At 40.1% G+C, this 14,809-nt stretch overlaps 1 long non-coding RNA gene across 3 annotated transcripts; it reads right to left on the reverse strand.

Annotated features, from left to right (window-relative positions):
- Nucleotides 1-3,327: 3,327 nt before the first annotated feature.
- Nucleotides 3,328-6,412, reverse strand: LOC143099617 (uncharacterized). Of its 3 annotated transcripts, XR_012981693.1 has the most exons (7): nucleotides 4,714-4,753; nucleotides 4,536-4,568; nucleotides 4,322-4,414; nucleotides 4,174-4,230; nucleotides 3,883-4,089; nucleotides 3,688-3,792; nucleotides 3,328-3,409 (listed from the first exon to the last, which is right to left on the reverse strand). It is a non-coding gene; the product is annotated as an uncharacterized LOC143099617 (long non-coding RNA). The 3 variants fall into 3 exon arrangements; XR_012981694.1 differs by lacking the exon at nucleotides 4,174-4,230; XR_012981695.1 differs by lacking the exons at nucleotides 4,174-4,230; nucleotides 4,322-4,414; nucleotides 4,536-4,568; nucleotides 4,714-4,753 and adding an exon at nucleotides 6,251-6,412.
- Nucleotides 6,413-14,809: the final 8,397 nt, after the last annotated feature.

The raw sequence follows: 14,809 nt of genomic DNA on the forward strand, positions 1-14,809 counted from the left end.
TGAGACAGTTCGTGCTCCTCTTCTTCAGGGCCAGGCTCCACAGATTGTGTTTTGGCTGGATGAAGCACAATTAGGGTGTAACAGTGTAAATATTCAAATATTACAATACAAAAAATATAAAACCAACTGTCAACACTGCAGTTTTGGAAGAATATGTGCAGTTCAAATGCAGGAAAATACAGTACTTTGGACAAGAAAAAACTTAATTGAACTAGTACGTAGTAATGCAATATTTACTGAAATGTTAGTGTACTGCATTCTACTTCAGAAAAATGGCAGTAGTCATTTTTGTCCTTTGAATGCAGATATTTTTTTGTACAGGAAGACCCAAAATATTTAAACAAATTGGCTAGCAATATGACTGATGTAATGCCAAACATGACACATAACTGTAAAAGCCAAACATAACACATAATTGTAAAAGGTTTAGCTGGAATCGTAGCACACAGGGCACTAGTTTTGACAATTAAACCATAACGTGAACAATAATGTATTAAGCTAATTAGGATAGGCTACCACATATTGTTGTTGGTAGCCGATCTGAAACTTTATAAAATATTGGATATCATTATTGTGATGATATTCACACATATAATTCACATGCCTAGCATAGCGCCACCATCTGGCCAAACAGGAAATATGCCAGAAATGCTCTATGCTTTGAATGAATGGTCTGAAACTTCTCAGGTTAATAGATATTATAATTATGATGATATTCAGAGACCCTATGGGCCTGCCTGGCATAGCGCCACCACCTGGCCAATCAGGAAAATGTGCCAGAAATTGTTAATGCCTTTATTGGTTGATCTGAAACTTTACAAAATATTGGATATCATTATTGTGATGATATTCACATGTGTAATTCACATGCCTAATATAGCGCCACCATCTGGCCAAAAAGTGTATCAGAAATGTTCTTTGCTTACAATGAATAATCTGAAATTTCTCAGGTTAATATATATTATGATTATGATGACACACAATGGGCCTGCCTTGCATTGCGCCCCCACATGGCCAAGCAAGTAAATGTGCCAGAAAATAACATGCAAAAACAAATAGCACACACATAAAATATGTACAATTTACAAATGCACCACGTTGGTGCTTTGTTGGATTCTGAAATGTCACGGGTTGTGGCCCGCAGGTGCTCGGGCCCGCCATTTCCGCTTGCGGCTATATTTTATATTTACAATTTCAGTCAGTCTGTGGCCCTATGTGGCCTTCCATATGAGCAGAGAATAGTGTATATAATAGTGTGTGTGTGTGTGTGTGTGTGCGTGTGCGTGTGTGCGCGTGTGTGTGTGCGCGCTTGTCTGTGTGTGTGTGCGTGTGCATGTGTGAGAGAGAGCACAGCTTCAGCAGTGTTCAGTAGGCACTAGGGTTGGGTATCGTTTGGGTTTTATCCGATACCGGTGCTAAATCGATACTTTTAAAACGGTGCCGGTGCCGAAACGGTGCCTGAACCGGTACTTTGTTTTTAAAATGTTTTAAATTAAAATGGTCTAAAGCATGAATTGCTTTCTTTTTATTGATAAGACAAATTTGAACATGAAATTGAACTGTTATATTCAATTTACTATCAATATCTCATTGCTCCTACTAATAATACATTTAAATGTTAAAACAACTTGCCATGCATGCACACACAATGGTAAGCTCTGCTTTCAAGTTTACCCAGTGTAGGCGGTTTGCCATAAGGTATGTTAAAACCGCTTGCCATAAAACTGCCAGGTCATGGACAACGGCATTTGCAAGCAAGCTAATCTAACAGGGACTCTACTTTCCAGTTAATTCAGTGTGTTCCCAATTGCTTCAAGAAATTTCATGTCTTAACCCATAACACGCAGTAGTTTTGAACATGTTAGGCTACATGTCGGTGTTGAAGTGTTTAGATTCCCAGCGCTAGCCTAGTAGGTATTTTAACAGCAACTATGGCTATGCGCTAACACCAGTCAGCTGAGTTTAATTAGCGATAACGTACGGAGATTCGTAGCGTCTGACAGCTCAGTGACATCAGGTATGTAACCTACATAATTATGTTTTTGCCAGCTAACTTTTAACATGAACTTCATATGAATTCATTGTGATACTATATGGGCCTCATGCACATGAAAGATTAATATCATGCCATGTTGTTTAACACACCGTGAAATAAAGTTTTCACCTTACAACTTTGCTGATAACATTTCAAAATAAATGTCAGTTAGCATTAGCAAGGATATTGTGTAACCTATAGGCTAGCCTACTGTTGATGTTGTTTCATAGCCTTTTGCTTGTGTGTTAGTTAGGCCCACTGCTAGATTTTGACAGGAGCTCGCGATATCGCTTTAAAGTGAGCTACTTCCCAGCTAACAATTTATGGTTTCCAAAACGTTCTGGGAACCATAGTTTTTGGTTTCGGAAACGTTAGTTTTTGGTTCCCAAACGTTACCCTAAGGTTAGTTTTTGAGCAAGTTTTGGTTCCCATGGAAAGTTTGCTGAACGTTCCGGAAACGTTAGTTCTTGGTTATATTCCCTGAACGTTCCCCTAACGTTATCTAAAGGTTGCAAACTTTAGAGAACCTTCCCCTAACGTTCCCCAACCGTTGCAAACTTTAAAAAACCTTCCCCATAACGTTCCCTAACTGTTCCCATAACGTTCCCTAACATTTAGGGAACGTTCCCTTCCCTAAATATTGCAACCTTTAGGGAACCCTCCCCTAACATTGCAACCTTTGCATACCAATTACTTTAAACAGCACGAGCAGGAATGCATTATTATATATTAGCAGGAAAGAATGAACAGGCAAAATCGATGGAACTTATAACTTTAATATAAAATTATCAAAAGACAAAAAAAACAATATAAAAGGCCTCACTGTGTGTGTGTGTGTATATATATATATAAATTAGACTTAGTGTTAGCTAAGTATATTAACATAAGGCATTTGACTTTGGTACGTGCTACATTCAACAAATAGACACACTGTACAATAGACAATATACATTGTGGCAGATACCAACACAATATACAAAGACATAATACCAATACAAGTACACATGGAGTGGGCTGTTGAGTGCAAAGATATAGTGCAAATGTAGAGTGCAAGACGTATATTGGAATGATAAAGTAAGTAATGTGCAGGTGTGGTCAAAGTGGGGATGACTCCACTTATCCACAGAGTGATAACAGTGCGAAAGAAGCTGCTCCTGTGTGTGGTTGTTTTTGTGTGTAAAAAATACAATTGCTGTAATACAAAAAAATACTATAGCTTTGATAGACAATACTATAGCTTTAATTAAAGAAAAATACAAAAGGTTTAATTCAACAAAAAAAAATGCAAAAGCTTTAAAAATAATAAAAAAAAAAAATAGAGCTCCAGTCCTTCAAGTCCGAGTCGAGTCTCAACAAGATCAGTCCTCAGCTTGCCTAAAAAGAAAAAAAAAAGTTTGATGTCATACTAAGAATGAACATGTTGAAAAAAACAAGACAAAGTGCCTTACTAACAACCCTTTTTTTTCTGATCACAAAAAAGTAGTTTTCCCATTCCTTTGATTGTTATGAACAAATTTCAATTTACCGTCTGTGTGGGGCAAACTTCAGTGCTAGCCCAATCAGGTCCTCCGCCTCTGCAGCATTTAGCGCAGGGAAGTCCCTTGTCATGAAATTGCATTTAATTGGAAATGGAAAATTCAAAGCCGCTGTACCTTCAACTGGCACCCAAGGTGAAGAAGGGCGAGTCAAAGTTGACCCATCCAGCACTGGGCGACCGACTGGGCGAGGAGTCACCTCCCTCTGTGTGACGAGTTCTGCTATTTACAACCAAAAAAGTTAAGTTACAATCAAATCCCTTGTCATGAAATTGCATTTAATTGGAAATGGAAAATTCAAAGCCGCTGTACCTTCAACTGGCACCCAAGTCCTGGAGGGAGGGCATTTTGTTCCTCCTCTCCTGCAGCTCAGTGACTGTCGAGCAGGACGACAGCAATATGTCATCGACTGGAGCAGAGGGAGGTGACTGGGAGCTCCTTAAGAGCACGAGCAGCTCATCCATCTTCTCCTCAAATGCGTCCATTCGCTGTGCCATGCGGTAATGGTTGTCCTTATTGCTATGGAAAATGGATGGTGTTAGTTTTAGTTGTTAAATACATTATATACCTGCATATGTGAACAAATTAAGTGAGTGTTCTTACCTCTTATTTCCGTCTCCATGGCCAAGCCACCTCCCTCTGTGTGATGAGTCACTTGTGCTGTTTACAACAAAAAAAAAGTTACTTACTCTCAAGTTCCTTGTCATGAAATTGTATTTACTTGGAAATGGAAAATTCAAAGACACTGTACCTTCAACTGGGTCCCAAGATGAAGTGGCAGGTGTTATAATAGACCCATCCAGCTCTGGGCAATGAGCTGGTTGCCTGTGTGGTGTTGACTCATCTAAAAAGAAAGTAAATATGAATATTGGTCAGTTAATTTATGGTAGGTTTCTTGCACATGACATTTGCAAAAGATAAACCTATGCTGTTACATTAAACAATCGCTAAAAAGAAAAACTCACATGCAGGTGGTGGAGGCAGTGACATCTGCTGACCTAATAAAAGGCAGGAAGAGACAAATACATCATAACAGTAACATGATATGCACTAGGTTAATAAACATGAATGTCAGTAGTTCCATGGTAGGAAATATGACTCAACTGGTTTTCTTAAATAATACATGTATAAATGTTAACTTACAGACAGGGCTTCCAGGCACACGCACCATCCTGGAATGCTTTCTTGCTTGCGGAACGGATTCATCTGAAATAAAAGACCATACAATCTGCACTGATTGCAAAAAGAATATTTGAATTGTGCAAATAATGTAGTCTGTATTTAAGAGGTCTTACCATCACGTGACCATGCACTGCCTTTTGTGGACGCTCGCATCTTCTTCCGCCTCAATGCTAGAAGTGTCCATCAGCCGCTGACATTTTTCCATAGCTTTGGTGTATGAATCTACGTTAAGAGAACAACGTTTTTGTGAGCCAGTAGTAGAGCAAAGCAGTATTTCCATATAGAGAAAACTATTATTGATAGTATTGCAGCAATCAGTCATCTGTACACAACCAGATTTTCTTGACTGGATATTTGGCCCAGCTTTTGACTTGATTTTTGTATTGTAGCCCAGAGAATTTCTAATGGGGAGACACAGCATCCATAGAAATGCATGGGCTTAGTTTGTAAAGCCAGTATGGCAGCTGTGTATAGCCTACTACACACATTCCGCCCCTTCCTGTATGCTTCCCAACAGACCTCTGAAGTTCGCCTACAAAAAGGAACCAAAACTGCCATCTTTGCCTATAAGGAGATCAGGGTGTTAATTTAACCTAACTACCTATGACAAGTTACATTGCAAGTTAGGTCTGGGGTAGCAAAAATCTAAGTTGCTGTCTTAACGTAGGCCTGTTGAAGATCACAGTTAGCCTACCACTCGAAGGCAGAGGACAAACGTGTGTTGAGCAAAATGTCTGCATTTCAGACTTCTTCGTCCCCGGGAGAGTGCAATAATTCTCTCCCCATGTTATTTTCCCATAGCAAAAATTGCAAGATAGGCTACCGGATCTCAGCTTTTTGAAGGCAAATTCAGAGGTCTATTCACTTGAATCGTCTATCCGATCAACTGTGTTACAAAATGGCCGCCGACAGTGTAGCCTATACATTATCAGAGTCAGATTATTAGACATTCTCTGACATTATCTATAGCCATCTCTATGGCTCTAGTGTAGCCTACATATGCAGGACTGTTCAGTAGGTTATACCAACTTAAAAAGCATCACCATCTCAGTATACCCACTTAAAATAGACTAGGATTCATTTGGGGTTGATCACAGTATAGCCTACCCACTACAGCTAACTAGCCTACATCACAGTAGCCTAGATCCAGCTACATACAGTAGGCCTATATCCACTAGCCTACACCACTGCTGCCGAGTGACTTGCCTAAAAGGACTGACTGTACACTAAAACTAATTAAAAGAAACGGTAGCCTAGTGCTATTATTTGTAACATCAACGTGAGCAGGTTAACACGATGACACAAAACATACAATGCTGCAAAACATAACACGTTGAGAACAGCTCAAACAAAGACGAACGAGCAATGTGCTCTGGTAAATTTGGCAGAATCGGAATATAACAAAGCCCTACAAGTGAAAGGACTTAAGGTTAAACCTCAAACTCTTGCATTACAACCACTAGGCCTACATCATGAAACTGTAACATATTTCACTTACTTTCGTGAGATCGAATTCAAGACGAGTGTAATCCATTCCAAGACTTCTTCCAGCGGCGTTCAAGAATCACGGAATTCAAACAGAGCCCGTTTACGGAAGTCAGGACAAGACTTCAATCGATCACCTGAAAGCAGAGGCGCTGTCTTCCCCCTACTGGCGTGGGGGTAGGCCTACGTGTAAGGGAGAGCCTGTCTGATTGAAGTGAATTGTGAAATGAAAGAAGTGAATTTTCTTAGTTGTGAAAAGTGTTCTATTGATAGATTTTTGTTTAAAGTTCACCTAATACGTAAAAAAAGCACAAAAGTATATATTTTTTATTTAGTAAAATTGATATTAGCCTAAAATAAATATTATCTTGATATGATGTTTACCTTACTTAGATTTTATAAGACCAATCATTTGAGTGGATCTAAATCAAGTGACTGCAAACATTTTGTATGTTACTTCAAAAACTGAAATGGAGCTTGTGTTAGTATCGACTATAGCTGTTATTGTCTCCAGTTTCTAAAGCTGATAGAGGCGCAATCAATCACACAATGCCATATAACACATTTAACACGGCATGGAATTGGAATGAATAGAGACGCATTACCATTGACGTCATTGCCACCTAATCAGAAGCAAATAATGTAAAATGTGTGAATGTAAAATGGTAATGGTAGGCTACAGGAACAAATGAAACATGTTCTGAATGTATTCTAGTGATAGCAGAAAACTATTATAAAAATATTTTATATTTTATTTACCGAAGTATTATTGTTTGTTTAATCCAACGTGAAACTGCAATCGGTTCTGAATGCAGACCAGGCGTCTTCCCCCTACTGGCGTGGGGGTGCACTCAGAACAACCAAAAACAACCAATAACAACTAAACGGGAACGTTGTGTGAAGGTACTGTGCAACCACAGGAGAACGTTTTGGTTGGTTGGTTCCCTTAACGTTTAGGAACGTTAAGAAACCCTTAGGTAACGTTCCCTAACCGTTAGTTTTTGGGTTGGTTCGAACTACCCTTTAGGGAACCATACACTAACGTTCCCGAACGTTCCCTTAACGTTTTGTGTTAGTGGGGTTGGGCTCACTCAAGCTGTCAAACACTGTCCACTCATGGTGCACCCCTATGTTTATACATCCAGTGTTTATCATATGTTAGCTAACTGTAGGCCTATCTGGATGTGTTGCTATCAGAGCAAGACGTTAGAGATGGCGCATGACATGCAGTGATGCCTCGTATAAAAAAAATAAATAAAAAAAAGCTATTTAAGCACCGAAATGAGGCACCGAAATCCACTTGTTATTAGATGCAGTTACAACCGTTTGCGTCGGCACCGGTGCAATATTAGAACCGTGTTTCGGTGCCCAACCCTAGTAGGCACTCTCTACAGGCAGAAGGGGCTTCTGGGTAAATAGCCCAATAGGCCAAGGGCCAGTCAGGATGAGGTGAAGAGAGGAAGACTTTACCATTATAATCATTTGTACTCTACATATATCTAGAAAGGAAACTTATAAAAATGCACTATGTATATGGACACTGTGTATCCTTCATGGGCAGATCCTTCTGTTACACCCACTCTCTAGTCCTGGTCAGGGCCAACGTGTGTTTCCATAGCGCAATGAAAATAAGGACAAGTCAGCACTGTGCACTTCATGAGCAAGGCCACACATGCCGTCCCTAACTGACCCCTCTGTCACACCAACTCTCTAGTCCTGGTCAGGGCAGGTGAACAAGTGCCAACGTGATAAAGTGTGTGTTCTGATAACGCTCTCACACACTTGTAACAAAAGTACACTGTAATCAATTCATTTGGCAGCAGCTTTGCTTGTTTGAGACTCAGCACCCTCTCCCTCTAGTATTCAAACGCACACACTGTAAAATCTAATAGCTATTCTTACATTAAATATTTGGTTAGTATAACTCAGTTTTTGTCTTTTGTTGATTATGTTGATTTTGCCTTTTGAGATTACTTGCCTAAAATGAGTGTAATTTAATATTGAAGTGGAAAAGTAAACAAACTGATTGCCTTGAAATTACAAACTGATTTACAAACTGCAAACTGATTGCCTTGAAATTACAGACTAATCTGGAATAGGAATTGCAAGTTGTGCAAACAAATGCTTACTTAGTGTAGTGCATTTACACTACTGAGAATACCTATTTAACCTAACTTGGTAATTACAAGTATTTTACCCATCACTGCTCATTTTAGGCAAGTAATCTCAGCAAAAGACAAAAACTTCTACTTACTAGAACATTTTTAATGAGGAAAGCCATTACTTTTTACAATGCACACACACATACACACACACACCCTGATTCAATTTGGACAAATGACTGACAGACTGGCAAGCACAGTCTGAGTCCTGACTAGAGGTGGGTCACTTGGATGTAAAGGTGTGGGTTTCACTTATTCAGTCTGTTATTTTTAAGACATTAAAGGATCAGTATCAACATAAGAGTGACATGACACTGTCATGAACACATGAGACTGTCATGACATATGAACCCTAACCCTAATATTAACCCTAACTTGTTGTGACAAAAACCAAATGGCACTTAATAACAGAAGCGTTATGTAATAAACGTTTATGACTTGTTTATGACACGTTCATGACAGTGTCATGTCACTCTTATGTTGATACTGTCAAGTAAAGTGTAACCGATTATACAGAATTATTAGACTAATGACTCCTAAGCTCATGTCATAAAGCTTTAACATGAAGCCCCTCCTGTCCTGTCCTACGTGATGGGTGACAGATTGTACTTTCCCACAACGCGATAACTGAATACACAGACATGTGCTGGAAAATAATATCTATCATTTCCAGGGCTTTGAACCTATTTTTTTTTCCAATCGGTTCGTTCCGAACAGAAACGGAATTATAACGTTTCTGGTTATGAGTTCCACCAATAAATTGACGTTCCCGAACCGGTTAGAACAAAAAAATACTGTTCCCGGAACGGTTAATTTCGTTCCTGTCAGCTGTTTAATGCTATAGAATTATGTCACATCTTTCTCATCCAGCTTAAACCAAATGTAATAATATTACAACCATTATTACATAATAATAATTATATTATTAATAATAATAATAATTAAATAGGCCTACAATTATTTCAAATGTGTAGTTTATTGTTAAAAGAAAAAAATTCCACACAAACGTAACGACATTATTAAGACACGTGGTTATGCCACTCGGGCAACAACAAATTGCAACTGTCGGGGGAAAGGCCATCCAGTAGGCCTAATGTTCGCTAGTCCATCATTAACGTGGAGTCGACAAATATAGCTATTGATATTGTGTTTGGAATGAGCGTTTTAATTAACGATGGATCGTAATTTACCTCTTATTTAAGATGTGGAGTGGAGACTTTGTAATCCACCGCTCTCTCTCCATTCAGTCAGCGAATGTCTGATGTGATATCACACAGGAAGTGAACCTCAGCCGTCATGGTAACGTGCGCAGGAAAATAATTACTTTTTTTTTTTTAGTTAATTAGGCAACGAAAACTTTGAGGAACGAAATAAAACCGGTATTAACCGGTTACCATTATTTTTAAATAAGTGTTCCTGTTCCAGAACATAAAAAATAATAACTTTTCCGGTTTCGTTTCTGTTCCCTGTAAAATACAAAAAGTTCCCGGTTTTCGTTTTTGTTCCTTGAACCGGTTCAAAGCCCTGATCATTTCTAAATCTGATCAGTGTCCCTGGACTTTATTAACCCCAAAAGTGATTAAATTTCTTACATAACGAGCAACAGAGGCGTATAGAAGAGGGTGTTTCAGGAGGGACACTCATGGGCGGATTATGAACTTTCGGGCCCCTGGGCCCAGATATAGGCCCCCCACTAATTGTCAAATTTTTAATTTGTTTGATGTGATTTCCTGCATTCTGGTGCATTTTGGGGATGGCCAATACTACATTTAATCAGATTCATAGCCTACATCCTGATTTGTTGATATTGAGGCAATGATTCCATGCAAAAGCTTGGGCCCCTGGGCCTGGGCCCGGTAGGCCCGTGCAGTAATCCATCCCTGGGGACACTCACACACTTCTACTAGCACTACTATTACTACTGCTACTACTGCTACCACCACGATTACTACTACTATTATTACCACTACTGCTGCTACTGTGTTAAACAGACAGAGACAGAGGTAACTAGATGTACCGCAGAGTGGTACAAAATATGACCGCCACCCAGTCCAGCACATTTTTTCCACAAAAATAAATCACGCTGAAAGGCCTATATGATTCTAACTGTCTCACTAAATTGCATTATCCACACTCAATTCTCACTGGTATCTGCTAGACAACAAGAACCAAAACATGATTAGTTCATAGATTTCACATGTAAAATTCATTTTATACAACCCCACCTCCATCTTGCCTGTTCATAATTCTGAGAAATTCTTGAATTGTGTGCATGTGTGCATGTACATGTTTATGTTATGTGTGTGTGTGTGTATGTGTGTGTGTGTGTGTGTGTGTGTGCGTGCTTGTGTGTGTGCCTGCGTATGTGCCTGTGCATGCAAGCGTACATATGTCTACTGTGTGAGTATGTGTCATACGTATGATTACTGTGAATGTATGTGTGTGTGTGTGTGTATCTGTTTGTGCACATGTGTGCACATGAAATGGGTTAACATGACCCCTGGAGGCAAACATACGGAAAAAAATAGTCATCCTAGTCCCTACAGTTCTGAAGATATTCACAGAGAACTGTGTCTGCCCTACCCTCCTTTCGGGGGGTCCAGTCCAGCGGGGGGGCTACAGATCAAAACGAAAAACGACGGTTCCATGCTATCCATGTGGGGTTACATGCCCACCAAGTTTTGTGTACCCCGGTCTTTCAGTGTCCCGGGAATCCTTCATAGAAATTTGGCCATGCGAAAAAAAAGAAAATAAATCGGACTAAACCTATATGACCGCCGCTTCGCTGCGCGGCGGTCATAATAAGTATTTCTGATTGGGGAAACCTTTAGCCTAGTTTAGTATTTTTTTTCAGTCCGCGGTTCCATACCATTCAATCTTGCTGCAAATTATCAGACGTGTGAAGCACCGGGCATAACTTAATTTCGCGGCTACGTGGACCAGTAGGTTAATTGTTGAGGAGGCCCATAGTTTGAGAAAAGCTGCAGATCATAGACAGAGAAAGCATAATGCTCTGAGAACAGTAGCCAAAGGTCTTTCTGCAGAAACAACAAGTGCCTTGGTGCGCACACCCCCGCTTTCACTTTGACTCCCTGCATTTCTACATTGTGACAAAATCTGTCAGTCAGACAGTGAATTTTGGTTTACTAAATTAGCATAATGCGGTAACAATTATCATTTAAATTCTACCTGAAATCTACTCACTGCAGACGTTATAATGCAGACCCAAGCTTAGCCTTGAAAGACGCACACTTTTAATTTGATCAGAGCGGCTCTGGTTCTTCACTGGCTAACTTGATGTGATTGGCTGGATGAGACCGTTCAATCAAATCAACAGACCTATTTGTGTCTCTCTGTGTGTGCGTTATGGTAGATACGGTTCCAACTCTTTACGGGAGCGTTTATTTACATATTTTACTTTCATTTTAATCTGACAAAAAGTGTGGGGGATATAATCCTGTTCCAGCAAAGGTGTGTATGTTATAACACCCACATCCCCCACGCTTGCTACGCGCCTGTCTAAGGCTACTCCACATGCACTGCACATGCTCAGTGTGTAGGTGCATGTACTGCACATGCTCAGTGTGTAGGCTACTCACATGTACTGCGTCTACTACTTCAGATTCAGTGTTCGGGATCAACTAGACACACGCGAGATGGTTATCAATATGTTTAAGAATGCAGAGCAGATCATGAGTTCAGCAGAGTATGGAACTGATGGAATTGCCACCTATCTGTCCAGTGGTGTGACTCTGCAGCTGGAGGTGGGAGATGTAGTTAACATGCTAATCCCTGCAGGCTACAGGCTCTATGATGTTACGAATAATTACAAAATCTTCAGTGGCTTCCTGCTCTTTCCTCTCTGAATGGAACACACTGCTCAACTGTGTATGTGGTCAAATGAATAGTGTTTCATGATCATAAGAAAATAAATAATTTTTAAAAGTAAAAGTGGTATCGCCAGACTCATAGAACGGCTGGATGAAATGGAGAAAGGTAAAAATTGTTTAACTCAAGGGGAGGTGGAAAATGAGTGTAATTCCCCAAATGGGGGAATATCCCTTTAAAGGTTGCCATGGGGCAGCCACGGCCTACTGGTTAGCGCTTAGGACTTGTAACCGGAGGTTTGAACCCCGACCAGTAGAAACGGCTGAAGTGGCTTTGAGCAAGGCACCTAACCCCTCACTGCTCCCTTAACGCCGCTGTAGCAGGCAGCTCACTGTGTCGGGATAAGTGTGTGCTTCACCACACTGTGTGTTCACTGTGTGCTGAGTGTGTTTCACTAATTCACGGATTGGGATAAATGCAGAGACCAAATTTCCCTCACGGGATCAAAAGTGTATATATACTTATTTATATATATATATATATATATATATATATATATATATATATATATATATATATATATATATATATATATATATATATGTATTAACATGGGCCCATATATATATGTATTAACATGGGCCCAGTTATTGAGTCCATTTTTTTTTTATCTGGATCAGAATGATCCAGATTTTGAAATCCCACGTTTTGCAATCCAGGATCAGGTAATGCATGTTTCTTTTATGCCTGTTTTTCAGAGCAATTGAGGAGTGGATCAACCTGATCCAGATACAACCTTTTCAGGATTACGAAATCCGGATTACCTGTGTTTCTAAATGGAACTATATTGAAAACTTCACAATAAAACAAACATCCGCTTCCATTATCAGACCCCTCATCTTATCCACAGCAGATAAATAAATACAAACAATCATACTTTGTCTTTTTCTTACTGTAACATTTTGTGCCTGAAATCCACCCTTCTGTTGGGATTGGGGTAATCCTAATTTTTTGGATGAAATTTTTCCCAATCCAACTCAAAAGTTTTGAACGACACAAAGTGAAGGTTTTATCCAGATCAAAACCAAGATTAGATTACATGATCCAATCTAATTTCAGGATCCATTTTCCCTTTTGAATAACCCATTTTCAAGATTTGATCCAATCCAATATCCAAAATCCGATCAGATTTCTTTTGAACAACTGGGCCCATGGTGACCAAAGATGTATTAAAGGTTGCCACGTATTACTATGGTGACAGAAAATGACCTTTCCCTGCCAAGTGGATAGGGAGTGTGTGTGTAGTCCTGATGGGCTCTGTGACCACCTGAGCTAATTATTCTCTCTCTCTCTCACACACACACACACACACACACACACACGTGGACACACAGAGCAGGGGTCTGATGTCCCTATGAAGAGGAGAAATCGTATTAGGGGGTTAATTGCCTTTGTAAAGGGCATCAAATTAATGGAGTTTAATGTCAAAGCAAGAGACACCTTTGTCCTTCCACTTTTCAGGTGTGTGTGCATGTTTGGGTATGTGTGTGCGTGTGTGTGTGTGTGCATGAGTGTGTATGTGTTGATGTAAGTATGAGAGTGTGCGCGTGTGGCTGTATGTGTGTGTGTGTGTGTGTGTGTTATTTGTATTAAGATATGAATATATGTGCGTAGCGGATCCCCAGTGTTTGATGTGCAGGCTGCTGTAGTGATTATCAGGGTGGCGTGTCACGTAGTTGTTAATTAAGAGCTAAACGCAAAGACTCACTCAACTAATGAGGCCAAGAGCCCACAATCAGCAGTCACTCCACACACACACATGCCGTGCATGCTCACACACACACACACACGTGCATGCTCACACACACACACACACACACACACAAGGAAGAGTGGTGGATGGAGGTAAATGGGATGAAAGGGGGAGAAAAATAGGTGATGGAAGGAAAGAGGAAAAGAAAGAAAGAGAGGAATGGAGAGAGGAAGGGAGATAAAAGGATGGAAAGAAGGGTTTGGAAAGAAAGTGAGAAAGAGGGTGATGGAGAGAGAGAACAAGAAAGAGGGAGAGAGAGAGAGAGAGAGAGAAATGGACAGAGAGTGTGCAGTTGAGCACTCTGCTCCTAATCAGCAGAATTGACTCCTCAGGCAGCATTTGCATTCCCTGTGTTAGCTTACACAGGGCCAACCCCACCATAGGCCATAGGAGAGTCAGCTTTTGGCAGAGTATATTGTACTGTTAAGTAGGGCCACTACAACACGTGGCATGCATTAATCTGTGTGCTAGGTTGTTGATTGGCTACGTACAGTGCATGTTGTACTGTGAAGGTGAACAGGTTAGGAAGGTGGGACCTGTCATACTTCATGCTTTTGAGCCAAAGACCAAGCAACACACACAAGAGAGGTAGCTTAACTAGTGCTGCAACAATCAGGCTTTGTAAATGGCATCTTTTTCCCACAGTTTAAAGTTTTTACTGAATTTACGCTTGTGACAGAAATGACCGGGATTCGGTATTCAGACAAATCTTAAAGAAGGGATTTGGTATGCGGCAGAACCCTAAAAATCAGGATTCGGTCCATCCCTA

The sequence above is a fragment of the Alosa pseudoharengus genome, unplaced genomic scaffold (assembly GCF_046254945.1).
Source record: "Alosa pseudoharengus isolate Yale_2024_CS ecotype anadromous, Long Island Sound unplaced genomic scaffold, YU_APseudo_1.1 YU_APseudo_1.1_scf_3, whole genome shotgun sequence".
Taxonomy (NCBI): Eukaryota; Metazoa; Chordata; class Actinopteri; order Clupeiformes; family Clupeidae; genus Alosa; species Alosa pseudoharengus.